Below are 21,978 nucleotides of genomic sequence, written 5' to 3'. Positions count from 1 at the left end.
CATAATATCTAAGAAATCCTATGAGAATGAAGGGTGAAACCAGCTTGCCTCCATTTGTGAACAGCTGAGGTTGGTTGATGGCAAACAGCTTGTGTGTTAATTTGTGGATAAAGCTATCCTGATGCAGGCTGACAAGTTGTTTATTAGTGGGGTCATAACTTGAGGAGATATAAGGTTTCACTGATCTACTCCCAGCATAAATTTCAGCAGTTATTACTCACTGAAGGTCCTAAATGAGAATTTAGCCACTCATACTGGTGGCTAAGTTTTTGTTTTTCCAAAAGAGGGTGACAGTGCTTGTGCGAAAGATTCCATATGAGGGACAGATTTATTTTATTTATTATAATTTTGTGAAGTCCACCAGTGTCTACTCCTCTTCTTTCAAATTTGAGATAAGGATATCTGATAATCTGGGGGAAAGCAACATTGCTTTCTTTTTGCCTCATCTTGCTCTCTTTTGCAAAGATTATGCTGGACTGCTTGAGGAGCTCCTATTGATATTTCAGATCACACAAGACATCACTGACTGTACCAGACAGTGTTGACATACCTGGCATCTCTTCTGGAAGGAGACAGATTTTCTTTCAAGGAATTTTAATATTTTAATGGAGAGAAGTACTGGGAAACTGCTTCTTCAACCTGAAGGGTCTAACAAAATTCCAGCCAGATTCCACTTGCTTGCCTTGCAAGCCGTTGCTATGTTCAATGCATTATAACTGCATGAAAAGTGTTCAGAAAGAAGGCATAGTTCACTGTAATAACTTAAAACTTAGCTCAGTTGTGATTCACATACCTGCTAGTTTGGAAATAAAAAATGAACAATGTCTTATTTTTAAGCTAAGTATTTGACTTAGGCATGGTTTCTGCCCTGTTTCTTCTTCTAGTCTTCTTGGGCTTGTGGAGAAGAGGATAAGAATAAGACAAACACATCTACTAAGAGAAGTGTCACATTTCCTTGTGACCAAAACAGAGATTATTTACTCTTTGTAGGTGTGCATTTTTCAGTGATTTAGTTGATGCCATCACCAATTATGTTCCAAATTTTTCAGCCATCGAAGACCAGGGAGACGTTTTTAGAGATACTCTATTCTCCACTGGTAGAGAGAAAAGCTTCAGTAAAAGCGGAGTTGCAATGTTTGCCCTTGTATTTGTCCTTTCTGACCTGTGTTTGAGATAAGCTGTGCCATTTTTGGGCCGCTATGTTGTCACAACCAGGCCACGATACTGTCCAAGGAAAACAAATTGGTCATTGCAACAGGGACCAGCAGAAGTCCAGGTACAGGATCTTTTAAAAATTTCTTAAAGAACTTTGGTGTAACAGATAGAAGCCCAGACTTACTTAAACGTTATTGAGGCTTTTTTTATACATGAAGAAAAGGGACATCATCTTGCAAGTGAAGAATAATGTTTGGATTCCTGCTGACGTACAGAGTCTGATGCCCTGCAGTACTGCAATAGTTACCAAGCAATTTCCCATCTCCAGGGAATGGCAACAAAGAAGCTGTTAGACTTGTCCTGGAAGGCTGAATGTCCTGTCAGATGAATCATCACTCCAAAATTATAATATTTTAAGAACTACACTATCCAGAATTAGTTTTCACTAAAAAGATATTTTTAATACCTAGTGTATTGTTTGTTCCCAGTGTGGTATTTGCTTAAAAAGAACCCTGTTAGAACATGTTCTTTTTTTCCCATGGCATTGTGCATGGAGGATTACAGAGACTTTACTGTGGGCCATTTCCTCATCCTTTTCAGCCAAGGCATAGACTTTTTGGGTGACTGCTGTATTTCTTGGATACAGATCTGTATCCAAGTCAACATTCCAGTTGTTGACTGTGGTCAGACATCTCATGAACAAAGCAGGATCTGATTGCCCCTGCCCAGAGGTTCCCTGCTGATATCCCTACTGTGCTCAGTGCCTGGCAGCACTGTGCTTGCATTCTGCTAGCATGCATCTGCAGGTTTCACTGAGAGATGATGAGGTAGTGGGGTACTTGGATGAGCCTTTAAATTAAGCTATAGAGTGCTGTGCTTGCTCCCTTTTGCTTTTTTACTCACTTGATCACATCAGCTTCTTGTTTTAAAATGATGACACATTTTAGGGCAGTATTAAAAAAACCCCAAGGTAAAATTTCTCTATATTTCTATTAGTACTATGTCCAAAGAGAGATACAAATTCATGAAAATTGTTCTGACAGAAGACTTCCTCTATCTCCATCGCTTATTTGCTCTTATTTTCATCTTAAACTCCTGCATTATTGGAGGACAATATATTAATCAGACATATCACAAGCCAGAATTCTATGTAGCTTGATCACTTTTGGGGTAAAATTTAGCTAGACTGCCTAAAAATGCTTATTGGTCTCTACGGATTTGTGCTGAATTTATTTAATACAAAGTGTAATATAAAAAGCCCTCTCTGCAGTTAATTAGCCTCCAGGTTATTGCAGGCCCCAAGGTATTGTATTTGAGTTGTCATTGCTACTTGCAAAGATCAGCAGTATTTAATTCTTGTGTTACACAAAGTAGATTCCCTGGGCTTATATGGCTAGTGTTAATTCATTGTTTCTAAGCTCTATTTTCGTTTTTAATTTTCTTGGCTATTAAAGATGGTGCTAAATATGAGGAACTTTGCTAAAACCAGATGTGTTACTCTGAGATAGTACCAGTTTAAATTACAGCAGAACTAAACCTGAAGGTTCCTCCAGAATTATGCTATTGTAGCTGGGGGCAAGATTTGTTCCTGTTACGTGATAAACCTAAAACAAATAGGGTTCATTCAGATTCCTTTGGGATAGGATAGACCTAATCTTATTAATTATTACTGTTTTCTAAGGAGAAAACGTCAGGTTTCCTTCATTTGATAATTCTGTTTTCTCAGAAAACATTTACGCATGTTCCAATACCCAGTTAGCAGTGGTAGGAATTCTTTAGTGGTTAGAGAAGTGGCAGAAGGTTAAATCATCTGACTTTGATGTGATGTTGATTGTTTACCCTTAGTGTACAGTAATATCTTAAAAAAAATAAAGCAAAGTGGGTATATTCATTACTGGACAAACACGGCTCACAAGTTAAAGAATATGTGACTCCCTTCAGCTGAGACCAAAGTGCTTCATTTATAATGGAGATTACGGTAAGAACCAAATGAAGTTGTCTAAGGGAAAATGATGTCTCCTGAGCCTTTATTCTGGTTTGGCCACAAGTTAATAACATGACCAGCACTTAACAACAAAATGCAGGACTGTATTATCTTTTAGCAAATGCCAGTCATGGGCAATCCAAACAGGTCAATTACTAGCAAATCTCCAAAGATCTCCTGAAACCTCACAAGAGTTAGAGATGCCAAGAAAATGTCTAGATGCATAGAGACACAGGCACAGAAATAGGGCACAAACCAATTTGCAGAAATGGAACTTAACCCTTGGAGGGAAGAATCCAGCCTGCTACATATTCATTTCCACTTCATTAAATATTTATGGCGAGACACGCATGTAATGTGATTCTAAATTATGGAAAAAGCACAAACGGAATCTGCACTCTTTCAGTCATGTTTAACCTATTTTTTTCAACCTTTCTGTATCTTGCAGGTATAATGGACAAATGTGGGTTTTTCTGCCACTGACATGCTAGACATTTGGAAATGAACATGTTCTCTTGAATAATCCTAAATCAGAACACACAAAACAGTGTAGAGACCAGTGACAGCCTATTCTTCAGCTCAATAGCATGTCTGACTTATTAATATTAATGAAACCTGCACACAAGCATGTGGGGATAATTGACCCCATTAAATTCCATTTACTCATGAGCTACTTTGTAAGGTTTGCCCCTTAGTTATTGTAGTTTTTATCAAGGATAAAAGTTGGAACAGTGTGTATGCCAACAGAAGACTATTTCAAAAGTAGCTTTGTGAAAAAAAAAAAAAAGAAAAAAAAGGAGAGGGAAAAAAAAGCAATAAAAAGGAAGTAGCCCATTGAAACATGTTTTCATCCAAACTTGCAACAGGCAATGAAAACAACCTTATCTTGCTTTAAACCTTTTTTGGGACAGCACATCAAAATCCTTTTGGAGATGAAGACATTTGTCCTGCATATATTTTTATGGATATCTCCATTGATTTTTTTTTTTTTTTTTTTGGTATTTGTAGGACTTTGCGATTTGCTGGGCAGACATAAGAAGGGTGAGCAGTGTTTCAAACATATACCTGGAGATCTGGATCCATTCAAGCCCAGGCTGGATGGGGCTCTGAGCAACCTGATATAATTGAAGATGTCCCTTTAAAGGTACCTTCCAATCCAAACCATTCCATGATTTCATGATTTCTTTTTTTTCTCTTAAATTGTGGGAAATTTGTCTTAACTGAGTTTTCTTTCATGCTTTTTCTATTTTCTTTCTGAGAAAGGGAGTAAAATGAGAGTCAGCCTGTTGCCTCATCTCTAAACATGTGAAAACTGGTGACTCAGTTCACTGGAGAGGATGCACCTATAATCATAGAATCATAGAATCAACTGGGTTGGAAAAGACCTGCAAGATCATCAAGTCCAACCCTTGATTCAACACTGCCGTGGTTACTAGACCATGGCACTGCGTGCCACATCCAGTCTCATCTTAAAAACCTCCAGGGATGGTGAATCCACCACCTCGCTGGGCAGCCCATTCCAATGTCTCTGCTGATTAGTGCTTAAGTGGAATCCAAAGCTGTAGACAACAATATATGAATCATTTTTATATCTTTTACCAAATAAGTGATCACTTTCAGCTGATCTTTTCTTTAAAAAGCCCATGATATATAATTGGTTTTGAAAAGTTATGTACAACCATAATCTAGCCCCCTCAGACACATAAAGTGTTAGAACTAGCATTAGTATTGCAGGAGTTAGTGTTTTGTAATAGATACTACTCAAAATAATTTTCTAGACAGTAATTTTATAGTTTCTTGGTAATGATCTCAAAAAATCTCCTAGAACAAATCTCATTATGAGATCAAATCTTGCACAAAAGGAGCACTCAGACAACATGAGTTGTTTGTACTCCTTGCACTCTGTACACCATAAAGAAATTAGTATTTTTGCAGTCTTAGCACACCTTCAAAATCCCCTTGTTCAGAGCTTCAGGGCACTTGAAAAAAGGTTCAGAATCAGATTTGGTGTCCCCAGCCCTGAACCGGGTCTACTCAACACTCAGTGTCTCCATCAGCTTCGGGCTGACACATTGCACCAGACCAGAATGAATAATCTCCAGACATGAGTTACTGGCACAATTAAAGCAAGAGCACAGCTGACTGACATACTGAACAAAAGACCTTTGGCAAAGCTTCCAGTGGAAAAGCATATAGAGGAAATTCACTCTTGACGCTGAACACACACGAGTAAGAGCAGGACGAACTGCTGATTAACAAGCTCAGACTCTGCAGACTAAATTCCAAAGGATGAACAACGGTAATAACATTCTGTTATGTCTCTCTACAACATGCATGCAATTTATTATTAAGTTGTATTCCACAGGCAGCTCCAGCAGAACATTTTCACAGTCTAATTCATGCAGATGAGATTTGGCTTACAGCTTTCAAAAGAAGTCAGATGTACAGAGAATTCTGTTCCATCCAAAAAGAAAATCAAAGCCCTGTAACATTAGTTATAATTGCAATAGATTCTGATGACTCTAACACAGTAACATCATGCAGTAAGGTAGCAGTACACAGTTGTGTCTCAGAGGGTGCACATTGAACTGGACTGTCTGGGGTTTCCCCAGGAAAGAGAACATTCTCTGAGGGACATATTTTTCCCATGTTGACTAATTTGAGTCTTATTACAACTTCTACCAGTTTGTTTGCTGCAACAGTCAGGTTTAGCAGACCCTAGGTCTCAGGGTCACCTCTGAGCCTTTCTCACTTATTTTCATATTTTTCCATTCCTGTGGTACTGAGGTCAATGCAAAGGTTTCCTGCAATCCAGAACTGCTCCATTTGCACCTCTTTCATGTGTTGGCACCACCAGTTCACTGATAGTCATCTAGTCTGAGGTAACTGAATGCAGTTATTAGGTTTCTATGGTTAGTAAGTCACTTTTCAAAATGTTGTTGGCCTATTTATGGTGGTTTTAGTTAACTTCTCCGAGTCAGTTCTTATCTACTTTTCTCCACTAGATATGATTTACTTCCCAAAGGGTGCCTTTTTTCTCTGAAAACCATGTTCTCTGCCCCTTTGACAGGATAACTACTTTTAATATTTAAGGAGAGTGTTTAATGGTATATATTTACACTGGACCTTTATTGTACCTTTAAGCAGACTCTCAGTGGACTGACTGTGTTAGCTGCTCTTTTTTTTTACTCAACCTTGCCATTTTAAGGTAAATTGCTGCAAAGCTTGCTATTTTTACTCCATCCTTCTGGGAGGAGTTGAATTTGAGAATTACCATGTCAGGACATAATTCTTTTCCTTATATTTAGAAAGTTGGCAGCTTCCCTCTGCTGAATGTATCTGACCACTGAGCAGTACTGGCATCCACATCTGTCAGTCAACATCTTACCTGAGCTCTCACTCCTCAGGTGAGCCCTTAGAGCATCTCTCCAGAGCTAAATGGTACATGCTGTAGTAAGTGGCACATGACACTGTCTTCTGTGGTAGCTGTGAAAGAACCTTCTAAGGGGAAGCCCAGGGCCCGGGGAGGTGCTGTGCCCATGTACACAGCTGAAGAAGCTGCAGACAAAAATAATAGTTTGAGTTTCCAACTTTTCAGCTCCTGGGAGAAAGAGAGTAATTAATCTTTTGGTGAAACACACCATGCCAGGAAGGGTTTTCTGAACACTGTGCTTCCATATCACACTTGACCTGCTAGTTGAGTAACACAGTATGGCACTATCTGATTTCTTCTGTGCTTACAGCAAAATGACTTCATAATAAAAGCATTCACATTCACCTATACAACTTCAGATTTTGCAAGACTGTTATGTTTCTAATCATGAAAAACATGGCTTATTTCAGATGATAAAGTAGCCAAAAATAAAGAGCTCACAGGAAAAGGCTGACAAATAAACTTTTTATATGTTGGGTATGTATGGGGATGTAGTTTGTGGTGACAGCACATTGCTCAGAAGAGCAGGTCATATGCTGCTTCCTATTATACCAGTGTCAACCCAGAGAATTTCCATTGTCTATAATTCAACCAGTTCAACTAAGATAAAGATCTCTGCACAGGATTTCATAGCCTTTTTGCCACTGTATAGTATTATTAAAAGAAGAAAGTACTGTAGGGATCAAATTACTTTCAATATTGTTTGTGATAATGAATGCACTACAAATGGTTTAGTCTTATCCATTAATCATAATAAAATCATAAAAAAAGGCTGAAATAGGTTTCAGTAAGGTATCAAGCCCTTCTCCCTTCACTGTTACAAAATTTAGGCATGTGATACAAGGCAATGCCTGTCACAGTCACTGGAAACCAGACACTTCAGGGTAAACATTGCCATTTTAGGTCTCACAATGATAAGACTTTGTGTGGATAAGTCCTCTGCCCCTAGTAGACTATTTGTAGTCAAAAGAAACAAAGATGAAATTATAGAAAACAAAATAGAGAGGTTGGTTCTGAGGGAAAAGCTAAGAGCTGTTCAAAAAGCATGATGTCACATACGTGTATCCAAGAACAATAAGAAGGAAGTGGGAAGCTGTATGCAGAGGTGGGATGGCAGAACTGAGTCTGGGAATGCACACAGACAGGTCTAAGCCCAGATTCTGATTCACAGCCTCTTCCCCTGCTAATCTCTGGGCCTGAGTAGCAGGGGCTGGGATGTGCTGGTGATGTGGCACTGCTTGCCTGGGCTGGCTGCACTCAGCAGTCCTTGCCACCTGGTGCTGTGTTGCTGTGAATTGTCCTCACCTAGAGAAGAAAGCTAAGTGTTAAATGTGTCACAGGTTGGAGAGGCACAGTAGGTGATGCTTGAGCCTGTGAGTGATGCTCCAGCCAGCCAGAGCCAGTGAGGATTCACTCCCTGGTGGTCTAGGGAAGGAGAACTGAAGGTTCACAGAGACAGAGCAGCAAAAGTAGGGCAGTATCCACTCACAAAGCCTGAGCGGCTTAACTTACACTAATGGAAAAGGGGATTTGAGTCGCTAAACCTGGTACATCGAACTGAGATGAAAATATAACTCTAAGTATATATTTCTGGGCTGTAAGAGGGCTGGTAGAGAGTACAAATTATATCTATCATACTTCTGTCCTGGAGGGTTTGGTGTGTCCCCCCCCATTTTTTAATAACAGAGAGGGATGTTATTTTCAGTCTAAATAATTCCTTTTTTATATGTAAACTCAAGAAAAATTTGAAATCTCGTTGCAGGTTTAACTAGATGCACATATATAAACACACACACACACACATATACATTCCCTCTGGCCCCCTATTTCTCCAAATATCTGTTTCATTTTGTGCCCTCACAGAAAATGATGGCAAAAAAACTACACAGAAAAAAACTTTATTTGTTCTTTTCAAGAAATCAAACATAGCATAAGCTCTAAGAGATCAAAATAAAACAGATATTACATTTCTAATTTTCAATTAATCAAATTCTGTACATCGAAAGGCAAAGAGCAGATTCTATTCTCATTTGTAACAATGTAAAAGAAAAACCAGAAAAATGTGCTGTTCCTCTGTTCCTAAGTACCACAGAAAAATGTGCCATTCTTCTGTAATGGAACAGCATGGAATAATATGAATAATTTGAATTTCAGAAGCCTTTTTCTATTTTAGCATTCTCATTTCACAACCAAGTCAGATTAGCTCTACCATCCTCACTGGAACTGGAGTCGTATAGGTTCATTCTCATTTTGTGGATGAAATTATGAAGAAGAAACATGGTGACTTGCCTGATGCAATGGAGGACATATCACCTAGAGGAGAAATGGCACCTGGGTCTGCAGCCATCTAGTTGTGTTCGTCGACCTCTAGGCTTTCCAGTAGTGTGATGCAGACCAGAAAATGATTTTCCTGACTATTCTTTTTCTTTTTTCAATCCCAGGGTAACAGTAATACTTCTAAAGATATTAGCATTATTTATATTAGATGGGAGGGGGTATTTTAAGGAGATGTATGGTTAATTTATTTCCTCTGGGCCAAATTCTGCCTATGCTGTCCAATACGCACTTTAGGCTGCCATCAGTAGCACTTCTGTGGGTAGAGCTGTCTGGACTGGCAGAGTGATGAGGGGCAGGGAAAGGGAAAAACCACAGTGAACCTGTTCACTTCATGAAATGAAGGTGTACCCAGTTCCTTGCCCCTACTTCTGGCCTCCCTTGAAAGCCCATCTGAGTATAAACAATATACTAAAAGACATTTATTCCTTCTGCTTCATTTGAGCTGTGGCAAAGCTGGTGGAAACTGTCATATTATCCTTGGAAAAAATTAAGGATTTCCTGGGAAATGCAGAATTTTACTATTCTAGTCTACCTTTGTCAATCGCTGCTTAAAAAAAAAATAAAAAATTAGTAGGTTTTTTCCTAGACATTGACTAAAAAGTTGTGCTAAAATGCAGATAAGCCTTTTCTCTCAGAAGTCAGTGACACCGAGCTACATGTAGTCTGTGGCAAAGAGGTGCCTAAGAACACGTTTCATACTGTTTCCCTTCTCATTTCAGCACAGTATGGAATTTAGTGATACATGTGCTAGGGCCAAACTACAATGGTTTTGACAGTTGTGGGGGAAGGGTGGTCAGCACTGTGGCTGAACTCTTCACCCATTCCGATGGGGAGAGGGTGCCTTGCAACTAGACAGATGGCTCCTACAGAAGGTCAGCAGAAATATTCAGGCATACCCCACTTATTTTTGCACAGTATTCATTGATTCAAACTGCTTCTGAGCCTCTCTCCCCTCTGCTTAATAGAATTTTTATCATGTTTTTAAATCTTTGCCAATTTTAATGTGGCTGATTTAATTTCACACAAAAAAGTGTGGGAGCAGCAGTCTCGGTTACCCGGATAAACACTGGCCTACGTGCTACTTGTGTTTGACTATGTCAGCTGTGAGCTCTCTAAGTATGAAGTCCTGCCAGGCAAGACATAAATCTTTTGTCAGAGAAAGGGGTACATTATCTGCTTCTCAGCTGTTTCTTTTCTAAATAGCTACCTGAGGTTTAAGATAAATATTCAACATGGTTATTTAAAAGAAAAAAAAGAAAAGAAAAGCCAGAACACTTCTTCTTGTGCCTTGAACATTAATGGCAAATCAGAGAGAGTGGGGATCAGTCCACACAGCATGTCCCACACCAGTCTAGAAATGCAGTAGCACAGTGAAAGGATTTTTAAAGGGGTAAAGAATTTAATAATACTTGGTCTTTAAGATACTTTTACCTTCTGAGCCAGTCCCTTGCAGTGAAGCTGCCAGATTAACTCCTGAGGCAACTGGGTGCATCTTTGCTGGGTTAATGAAGCTGTGCCCTCCTTCCCCAGGAACATGATCAGTCCAAGCATGGGATTGTGAAGAGGGTTATGTTGAAGTGGGATCCTTATTCTGAGCCAAAATCTTGTTGTTCCCAGATATCTTCATACTGAAAAAGTGTGAAGAAATTAAACTGGTGAGTAGCCCTAAGGCAACAGCTAAAAGGTTCATGGATTTATTATCTCTCCATAAATCCAGTTAATCTCTGCTCCATATTCAACTTCTGTAGATGTTGAATTTGAATTTTGGTATTTCTGGTACCATTTCAAGGTGATCTCAGCCTTGTGTGTGTAAGCTGGTATGGTTACCTGGTACTGTTGGCCTTGCACTATCCCATTCCCCAAAACAACCCCAGATCTCACCTTCATCTTTCTCTGAAATTCAGCTTTCTCACAACTCCTCCTTAAGCACCTGTGAATTCCTCATGGTGCCGTCTGTAAATTTGTCAGGTTCTTACCCTGTGATCTGTCACGTGCAGCAATTTCTTGTGCCACATTTCAGTAGTTTCTGAGGCTCTTTAGGTGAGCCCCAGGCTGGGCACAGCCACTGGTCCCATTGCCTGCCTGCAGTTGGTGTCACAGCCACAGCCTGCTGCCGTGGGAGAGAAATGCATCCATCCTGCTAAGACTAAACCATGGTCACTACAGTATACAAAAATTGAAAATAATGATGCTTATGGATTGATGTGATACCCTTTTCCCATGCTGCTTAGTTCCTAATCGCTTATGGTTATTAGTTATTGAGAGAAGAAGATGTACCATCTAGTCCCACACAAAGGTAACACCTTGAGTTAAGTAAGAGCTTGAAAGGGACATAAAGATGTTTATGACAATTTAAGGAACCGAGGGCCACTGCAGGAAGCTGCTTCAGTGGATGATGGGTTCAGATCTGACAAAACAAAACTTGGAGTTGAATAATTCATAGTTTAGAAGAAATGTCTTTGAATGAGGAGGAATGGAAAACTAAATAAAATCACAATGATTATAGAAACTGTAGATGAGATTACTTAGATTTAGATAGGCCCTCAGAGGAAAATAAAAATGTCTCAGTGTAAAAAGATCAGCTACAATAGCGAAGTGAATAGGCCTGGAAGTGCATAGGCCTTTTTATGTGCAATTTTGGAAAACCAAGCTATGCATATATGATTTATTGCATTTTTGTTATAGAAGGTTTTATCCCATTTTTATGATTTTAAAATTAATAAACATTATCCAAGTCAAGCATAAAATGAGCAGCACCTCATTCAGCACATTCACTGGAATTTCCAACGTATTTAGCATTTTCTGCTTGGAGCATGGATATAGCAATGATTAGAAAACAATATGGCAGGAAACTCTCGATGTTAAACATTTGAGTTATGTATCACAGATTGTCTCAAAGTCTCTGACTTTTTAGATTTAAATCTTTTCAAAGTTTTTTTGAAGCTTTTGGCACGTTTTCTGAATATATGTACAAGAAAGAAGATTCTTGGAGGACTCTAGCCTTCTGTTATTGTTTAAACACTGATGCTTAAGGTTTAAATTTACAGGGAACAAATCATTCTACATCAAAACTAAGGTGTTGCATGTTTATTTACAGACCAAGCCGCAGTAGTAATGTGTATTTGTCATGGAAACTGATTTGTATTTAATTCTACACTCTGTTTTGCACCAGGAAAATGTGAGTTTCATTTTACTCGCTTCTGTTTTCAATTATAATTTGACAAAAGAAATAACCGCATTACCTATTTGATTTGCCAGAACTTTATCCCAGCACCACCTGTTGAGCCCTCGGCACTCGAATCCTGACATATAGCAGAGAACAAAATTATGCAGTTGGCATACTAACCAGCAAGGATGCCAACAAAAGCATAATATAGCCTTTGTACTCAAAGCACAACAAAACATATATTAAGCTACCAACTGCAAAGGTTTAAGCAAGCCACATTTAATTATACATGAACATATCTTTCCGACAAATAGCTCAGCAGAAAAATGCTATAGAAGTTAGAAAGAACCCTTTTTGTTTGCTTTGGTAAATATTGCAAGCTTAAAATAAATAAAGTTTCACAATACTATATAGATTTACTTTAGAGATGGCAAGAGGGTATCCAGCGGATTTATTCAAATTGATGGGTTCAACGCTATCAGCTTCCCAGTTTAAACAAATGCCCCATGTTCATTTCTGGCAGGGGATCTTGACCTAGTGCAGCACTGGTCTCCCAGGAAGGTGGAAGAAGAGGCTCCCAGCATTAGTCTGGATCCAAACCTCTGTACTGCAGGTATCTGGGACCAAAGAGGTAGGGATCAATTGTGTCTTTGATGTGCATTTCTCAAAGCAGCACTTTGCCACAAAAGTACTCACAAGCTTTCCTGGTTGTCCTGACCTGAGATCTGCACGAAAGAGGAGACAGAAGTTGAAGGAGATAGGACAGGTCAGCAGGGATGAGGCAGAACCTCTGCTCCCCAGTTCTGCAGAGATCAGATGAGGTCTGCACAGGGGCTTTGAACTCAGTGGGGATTTACACATTGGGAAGGGCTACCAGTGGTTCCAGCAGTGATGCTGGAGCTTCCAGAATTTTTCAAAAAATGTGAGTTAAATCACTGCACACTTTTTAAGGGACCATTTCTAAATACTAGTGACAATAGCAATCCTCAGATTTTTATCACCTCCCCAGTAAGCCTAAGAGAGATTTAAATCTGAAAAGTTGATTATAGCATAGTTAATTCTAAGAGACTGTTGGCCAGAAAAATAACATTAGATATAAAATGAGGGTTTTGTTCCAAGGCAAGAAGAAAATGAATCAGATTTTACTCCTGCCCACCCTGATATTGCCACAACTGCCCTCAGACAGATCCAAGGAGGAGGAGAGGGTAAGGCAGAAAGACCCACAGATTGACCCACAAAGAAAAGCAGCTTGGAAGTGTTGCAAAAGTGTTGCAAAAATTCCCCTGATGCATTTTTATGGGAATTGATGCTGGATAAAGCTTTTGTCAATATTTTCCTATGAAGCATAAGTAAAGACCATTATAACTTTGGATAAGGAACCAAAATGCTATAGGTTAAATGAAATATCTAGAAGACCTTTTATAGACAATGAAGTACAGCTTTAAAATAACTGGAGAAAAAAAACCCAACAGGTTCTGCAAACAAGGGAACAAGCCACAGACTAACCAAAGGATTTTACTTACTGTGCTAAGTTTGAATTCTGAGCTACTTAAGTAATCATTTTCACAGTAGGCTTGTGCAAGCCTAAGTGGAGGAGGCACCTCTTGGCACCTGTTAGATACCCCCAGATCTAAATTCTGATATATGATTCCTGAAAGGTATATATGTAATTCAGAAAGTTAAGTAAGGGAGAATGTCCTCTGATAGGAAGTGGAACATTTCATATTGTATCCAGAAAAATGGAGAATAATTTTGCATTTGTATGGTTTTCCTAGCAATGCATTGCAGCAATCAGCATTCAGCAGAGGTTGCAGAATCTCTGTCTTTGGAGGGTTCAACTAGACTGGACACAGCCATGAGCAATCTAATGTAATGAAACTGGCTTTGAGAAGGGGGGTTGATGACCTCCAGAGGTTTCTTTCAGCCTAAATTATCTATGATTCAAAAACTGACCTGAAGAAATCTGAAATGTTTTCCTTACAGGTGTTATTAAATTAAATTTTACTGAATTGCATTTTTTTTCTTATTTATTTAAGCACTGGAATTATGTATTTACTACTTAAAATAGCTTAAAATATTTTTGTAATTTGATACATAAATATGCTTTGATTATTTAATTTTTATTTCAGTGATTGATGAAATAGAAGTAAATCTGTAAATGGTCCAGTTAGTATACTGGGTGCCTGTGGTGTAATTCAAATGAGTCAATGAGAGTGGTTGTCTAAAACTCTAAAACGGTGACTTGAAACTTACCTCAATATTCTTAATTTTTCTGTGCTTAAAATGTAACCTGACAATTGTTAATGAGAAAAACTTTCCTTCAAATTTGTAATAGAAACTGTAAAACAATTGCTAAGAGATAGACCACATCTAGGAAAGCCAAATCTAGTTGATCTATCAGTCTCAATTGCAAATATCCTTTGTGGTAACCACATTTCATTCAGGAGAATAAGACTAGAGGAAGTACACATATGACAGATAGTCTGGCATCATCCACTTCTGGATTTCTCAGATGTCTAACAGCCAAGAAAATGTTCCATCAGTTTAATTTCTTTCAGACAGCTGATCCCTCATAGTGTTTACTCTAGATGAAAGCTTCAGATGGAGTATCTGGATACTGTTCGAATAGGGCATTAAATAACTCTCCTACAATAGAATCCATCATCTTCTCCTAATTTCTCCTTTGTTCAGAATAACTACAAATGTTTAAATTGCAACGTGGATGGAGCTTTGAGTTTTAAAATCATAAACTACTTAAAAAACTCACTCCAGAAGTGCACTGCATGGTTTACTGCCTTCCACAATATCTCTGAACATACCTAACGTTTTCTGCCTTTCAATAGCCTTGCAAAGACACTGAAAACACTGGAACACTTCCTTGCCCAGGATTGATGAGCAGTCTTGAGAGCTCTACAAGTGCCTTTTTCACCCTTCACTGCTGTTGGGAATTTAATGAACCCACCCTGAATATTTAAGGCCAGCATTTCAGCTTGAAATCGCACTTCTTGCATGTAAAACAGCCATGAAAATTATGAAGCTTTACAGGTAGATTATAGTGAGCTGTACAAAAGGCAGCACCTTTTCAGGTAATATTTAAAGCCTGCTATGAGTAACCCAAATGCCTCAGATATTGCTTAGCTCCCTTGTCAGTCAACAGGGAATTTCTATTAGTTTCTTGTATCATCATATAAAGTGGGATTCACTATTGAATTTAATTCCATTTAAATCTGGACCATTTGGGAAGCATTAACAATTCTGGAATTAAATGTCAATGGTTCTTACATTAGTTTAGTTTTCTGTATCTGCAGCACTGCTGTGAGTGACCCCACTTTGCATCACATTTCTCTTATTTGAGTATTCTGATAGCACACACACACATCCCTCAACAGAAACCAATGACCTTGAGGATCCTTTCACTAATTTAAGCTTGAGTTTACCTGTCACTGAAGGTGACTGAGGTCAGCTGGCTTAAAATGACTGATCTATAACCCACACTTCCTGAAGAGATAATTTAAATCCGAAGAGAGAGTCTCATAAATTCCCAGGGAGATCTTACTATCATAAAAACAGACTTGACACCACTCCAAAGTTTAGCCTCTGCCTTGACAAAGAGGAAGCAAAATCAGCTTTGGTGCAAATCCTTCACAGGAGATACTTCTCAAAGTTTTCTTGAACAATCTGTGCTTTCTTTATCTTTTGGTAACTTGTCACTGATCCCTCTGCCAGCTTTCACTGATAGTGAGATACTATGGCTGACAGGAAGTGGGAGAGAAAAAGAACTCTTACTTCTCTGTGTTTCCTCCTTTAGATCATTATTCGTGAAGTTTTACTTCTGTAAAACTGTGCTCAGGGTGATTGATGCAGGGCACAGACAAGTATATGTATAGAAAAATCCTACCATATTGAATAGAATTCTATAGAAACAGCTCTAGGAGCTTAATGTATTTGTAAAATTAACCTTGGCATAACTTTTTGAATCACCTATTAAAGATCTACACCAAGAACAATATTTGCTATTGCATTTTGTGGAGTTTTTGCTGGAACTTGTCCTGTTCTGCCTCCTGACCACCATAATCACATCATTCCTGCTGCAACCCGAGCCTTTCACTGTTCTGGAAACTGGTTGAGATTTACCCAGTACTGCTTCCCAACACAAAGTGATTTCCTGTCTCAAATGACTAAACTGTTGCATTGAGCAGAGAAGGAATCTAATTTCACTGTCACCCTCTGAGCTAGCAAGATGATTCATCCGTTTGTTTATGTACCAAAGGCTGCCAGTGAGGAGCACACTTTGGTAAGGGGCACTAAAATGGGTGATGATTTCATTTGGCAGCACCTAATGCTGACTGTTTACATTGGCACTTACCCATGTAGGCAGCTATGTAGACTAGGCAGCTTAACAAACAGACATGAAATTATTATCATAAATTTTCTTCAAAAAATTGTCTTGATTCATGATTGCCTTAAAACATATAAACACATTTTACCACAATGATTTTGCCCATTTCAAGGGATATCCAATACACAAGGGACTTTTTCCATTTATATGGCAGTAAAAGCAAAACCACTACGACTCTTGCCAAACTTGTTCAAAGTTTACATGGATTTGGTTTGATGAATGTGGTGGAAAATTATATCCAGTATCTTGGGTACTGGCCCATACACCTCCTTATATCTCAACAATGCTGCTTCCAGCTTTTAATACAGATTTCTAAACTCTGTTTGTTTTTATTTGGATTATAATATTTAAAAAATAGACCATATGAAATAGAACAAAATTTTAGCTCTGTAAAATGGGGCTCTTCCTTATGCTTTATTTTCTAATTGGAAACAGTAGTTAGTGATTTTTGCTCTGCTTTTCTTGGATACTGCTTTTCTAGGGTTATCTTTTGCCTGTAAGAACAGTTGCTCCTCACATGTTATTGAAACAGGTCATCTTGTGACGGAGCTAGGGATGACATGATGTTATACTGAAAGCACCTGGTACAGTGGCAAAAAACATGGGGTTGATTTGTCCTGTCTCACTACTGACTTCACTGAATTTCTGTGGGGTGGGTATTTGAGTGAAATCAATAGGATATTCTGATGGAATTTTTAATGGACTATGAATGTTATTGACAAAAAATTATTTAGTAAAGGAGAGGCTCCCCTCTTCCCTCAAGTTTCAGCATTATAAAGGAGGAGAAGGGAACATAACCTGTTTAAAAAACCTAAACCATTATCTAAGTATTTTATTATTTTGCATGGCTGTAAACCAATAAAATTTCAGATTTTACACACGTCATTGGAAACAATCAAACCAGAAATATTTTGCCAAAAGGGAAGTTTGCAGACAGGAAGCTGAGATATTTGCTAGGTTGTCTTTGGCACTCCTGGTATTTAAATGTGAGGTTCCAGGACTGTCGATACGTACAGGACTCTTAACAGGAGTTATAAGCAGAGATCAATAGTTATTCCTACAGCAGGTCATCAGGCACATAACTTATTGAAGTGGAAGGCTCAGTGCTTTTGACCTCTCTCCTGCCTCAACAAATAAATCTGAGACTGGGGCAAGCATATCACTGGTCCTAGGCTGAGGTCCTTCTGGAAATCCCTCCATTAAGCAGAGACCCTCGAGGAAAGGATTAATTCATTTAACCCCGTTGAGTACTGTGTTTGGATACCAAACATGAAGATGCCTCCGATGCCTCTGACTGCGTTCACACAGGATTTGGGCTCTGCTGTTTCCTGGGTTAGATGTTTGGGACGCTTGCGAGCAAACTCTGACCAGGAAAGCTAAGTAGGGGTCTTCAGAGGTGGTCTAAAATTCAAGAGCATTAACCTCGGATGGGGAAATTTTCCCTCCCGAAAGCCCCCCCGACCGCAAAGTAGTTACAGGTGCTTCAGGCTGCAGAACGGGAACTCAGAGCTCTCCCGCCCCCGCTTTGGTAATCCCTGCGCGGTGCGGAGCTGAGTGAAACTTTCCTTTTGCTTCATTTTGGAAAACAGCGGCATGACCCGGACCGGTGCCCGTGCCCGTGCGCGTCCCCGCGGCACCGGGAGTGCGGGCGAGGAGCGCGCGGGGGGCGCCGCGCCCGGCAGGGGGCGCTGCCGGCCCGTGTGCCCGCGGGAAGCGCCGGTGGGACCAGGCGGGAATGAAACTCCTGCCCCGGGAATTGCGCCCGATCTGGGAACGGCCGGGAAAAGCCGCACAGAACGCCTGGATCAGCTTTTCACACTCAGCATGTGTGTAAGGACAGATACGAGCACCCGGAAATTAATTCCTGATGAAGGAGAAAAAGTACTGAAGCGATAAAGTTTAGAAGGATCTTTACAATTTCCATAAGATGTTATTCAGAAAGACCTTTCTTGGGAGGGTTTTTATTATTATTTTTTGTGCAGCATGAATAGCCATTTGTGGATTTTCTACACTTTGTGACTGGTGATGGACTATCTGAAAAAGGCACTACATTTCAATAATCTGGTTGTGGTTTTTTTTTTCTTTTTTTTTTTTTTTTTCCTTCAGATTTCCTTTTCCCCTTCAGCTGAGAATGTTTATTCTTGTTCGACTTCAGGGACATGCTGAACTTCCCCTTCTCCCTTTTCTTTTTATATTTCCCCAGATCACTTATTTCCTTGTTTTCTACTGTGCTTTTGACATTTTTTGGGGGAAGGAGGGTTTGAAGAAGGAGAGACCTTTTATTTGGAGCTGGACACCCAAGGTTTTTTTGTTAGTTGGATTATCAGGAGCTGTGAAAAATACCTTCAGCCCACAATATCACCCCGTGTCCTGATTCAGCAGACCCTGCAAGTCGTGGGTGCTTTCTGCCAACAGCCCTCGTGGGCCAGTACTTCCATGTGCCCTGCAGGGAGATCCCAATCCATCCCTGACAGCATCCCCACTGGTGTCTCACTGAGCTCTCTATGACAAGGGGCATCCTCTCCTGTCACCAGAGGCCTGGGATATGAGTGGCCCAGATTATACATCTCCTTTTCACTTTTTAGATCATGTACAAAGCTTGGAGCCTAGCACAGGTATTTCTTAAACCACTTCCTTAAATATCTCAAGCTGAAGAAGGGAAAATAAATCCCATTTATGACCTGATGCTTCATCTATGGGTGTGTTTTTCACTGTGCTTCTTCAGTGTTGCTCTGAACTTTGTTTCATAAATGCCTACATAAAAAAACCCCACAGAAACTTCTGGGTACATTTATATTATTTCTCTATACTTTGGTTCCTTAATACGAAATAAATGGAATCAGCCATTTAGGTTTACTTTCTATGCTTAAAAAAAATGAAATATGACAGCTTATGGCTTTTCTCCTCTGGATGGCAGTAACTCCTGCTTAAACATTCGTGACCCGTGACTGCAATATCCCATAGCAAGGGATTTCCTTTTCTTTGTCAGTGTGCTATCCAAAAGAAACATTTAATTTCATTCATTCTATGTTTTTTCAAATCTAAATTTGAAAGCTAATTAAGCTTTCAAAGAAGGAATCTGTTTAATGTAAAAATCTAATTGCATAAGTCCTGTGTATAAAATGGGAATCAGAAGAAAGGACTTGATCCTGGATATTAGTATCTACTTGCATCCAATAATGTATTTCATAAAAATCACCCAAAGTTGTTGAGAAAATCAAACTCCTTGACAATAAACAACGAAGCAATACAAAAGATACAGAAAGGTCCTGACCTGAGAGTGCATCAGAGTATCTACCCCTTTAAAATGCTCTCATTGTAACAGAGCACATCTGGATTTCTTGACTGTTCATTACAACATGAAATTTTAAAACAGAAAATACCTCTAGTAAAGGTGATTTCCAAACACCCACTGTGCAGCCTTGTAAGTTAGTTTCAACAAGAGGTATGAGAGGGAATTAAGCCCTCCTCCTTCACATCTGAACAAATAATCCTTTTTCAGTAACAAAGCTACATTTATGTGTAGGACTCTCTTGTCTTCTCACTGGCCACGACCATCTCTATGGCCTTGTTTTACTGCTGGTGGAAATGATCCAGTTCAGAGCAGCAATTTCCAAAGATTAGTCCCTGTATTTATACAAGTGAATCTGCACTTTGGGGGTGGCTCAAGTCCTTTGACACCTTCCTGCTGATTCTGGCCAGCTGAGGTCTGTCCTTCAGCAACCAGCCTGGTTTCTGGGGTGCTATGAGAGCAGTGCTCCCCAGCTCCTGGCTCAGCAGCAGCAAATTGAACCTCTGTTTCTTCATATATATTATTCTGTCAGGCAGAAAGTAACTGATTTTACATATGCATTCAGTTTCTGATCTATGGGCTGAGATGGCCAATGCAGATCTAAGAGTGTTTTCTAATAAGCAAGTGGTTTTCTTCCAAGAGGTTAATGCTACCAACTCCTTTGAAAACCTTATCTGTTTTCAAATGGAGAAAGAAACCTAGCTCCTAAATATGAGAAAAGCATTTCTGCCCACATCTTTTTCAATGGAAAAAACGATTTTGGGAAATTTGGCAACTTTACATTAATTTCTCCAGAATCATGACACTGTTTACATTTTCCCTCCAAATTGCTAGTGCTCAGAAAAACCACTTACTTATACAGCTCTATTTCTACTGCTATTGTCCTGATCTTTAGTAGCACTGTGAGGTTCTGCCCATTTGTTTGTCTTTCCTGCATCTGAGTGAGAGAAGCAAAACAGTTCTGTGGTAAACAAGCCAATCCCATAAAAGGTCCTACCTGAGCATTGGAAGTCCTCTGTGGTGACAGAAACATTGGTCCAGCTCTGGAAATGAAGTGCTTCAGGAAGGCATTGTGTCTCCTGAGTTTCTGCAACAGACAGGGGACAAACTTTGTTACTGTCCCTCTGGAAAAAGAGTGGCACCTCCTTGCTGACATGAATCCAGAGGGAAACAGGGAATCACCATGTTTGGACAGCTTTGTTCTCCAGGTAATTTTCTTAAGGAGTGCAGCAGAGATGCTCAAGAAGCTTTAGAGACTGAAGGTATCAGTGGGAGACAAACTGCAAATTACTGCAATCTACTGTCCTGGTCTCTTTTTTTTTTGGAATGTAAGGAAACCTGAAAAATAATAATGTGGATGCAGCTAAGAAGGTGATTTTACAGTTTGCCACAAAGCTGAGCTTTCAGCCTTTCAAAAGATGAATAAAAGTAGATACATCACATGTTACACTGGTTTTACTGCAGGTCTGTACCTTTGAGATCCCCTGATTCACTGGAAAATTTTCTTTAAAGACGTCATTAAGTTCTGGCCCTGACATCAATTTGTCAGCAGAAGATAAAGCACCTTGAGAAGCCAAACCGAAAGGTTCCTCCTTAGCACATTTTTGAAGGTCTGTTGCTGCTCGTACTGACTTCTGAGCTCAGGGGTAAAACTAAATGCAAAAAAGGGGGATACCCCTCACCTGCCAAATAAGCAAATACATGACTGGTGGCATGTAGTTCTTTTCTGTCCTATTAAACATTACTCTCTCCCCACTGCAGTGCCTGAGTTTGCCTCTGTTCACCATGGGAGCAGGTAAAAGGACAGACATCATAAAAAATTTTAAATGGATTAAATGGCCAGCTGCAGATTCATTTTTACTGTGTAATTTTCTAAGTATAAGCTTTGTCCAGAATGGGTGTGGAAGGTTTCTGCCATACAACACTGGCCTACCAAATAGCTCTCTCATCTGCGCTGTGAGCAATCTGAGCCGCATTGTGCACGGTCTCTTTCTGAAAAAGATATAATTCATAAACCTCTCCCTTTCCCTTTGCTCCAGAAAATGTCTGAACCGGTTTCCTAGATGGTGATATGTACATGGCATAGTGGAAATACAGACAAAATACTTGCAGCACTGCATACGCTTCAAAAACTCTGTTCTTCATCGCCCTAATATATTAAAGTGGAGTCTGATGGAAAACAAAGATGCTTTCCTGTGTGGTGCAGGGGGCC

The 21,978-nt window shown here is 39.5% G+C and overlaps 1 long non-coding RNA gene across 2 annotated transcripts; it reads right to left on the bottom strand.

The window, feature by feature from the left end:
- Positions 1-5,505: 5,505 nt before the first annotated feature.
- Positions 5,506-21,098, bottom strand: LOC113958051. 2 transcript variants are annotated; one of them, XR_003531396.1, is made up of 4 exons: positions 20,949-21,098; positions 20,764-20,853; positions 10,341-10,537; positions 5,506-6,697 (listed from the first exon to the last, which is right to left on the bottom strand). It is a non-coding gene; the product is annotated as an uncharacterized LOC113958051 (long non-coding RNA). The 2 variants fall into 2 exon arrangements; XR_003531395.1 differs by lacking the exons at positions 20,764-20,853; positions 20,949-21,098 and adding an exon at positions 10,886-11,130.
- Positions 21,099-21,978: the final 880 nt, after the last annotated feature.

Source organism: Corapipo altera, unplaced genomic scaffold, assembly GCF_003945725.1.
Source record: "Corapipo altera isolate COAL_440 unplaced genomic scaffold, ASM394572v1 119, whole genome shotgun sequence".
Classification (NCBI taxonomy): domain Eukaryota; kingdom Metazoa; phylum Chordata; class Aves; order Passeriformes; family Pipridae; genus Corapipo; species Corapipo altera.
This window is presented reverse-complemented; position numbering and strand designations above follow the sequence as displayed.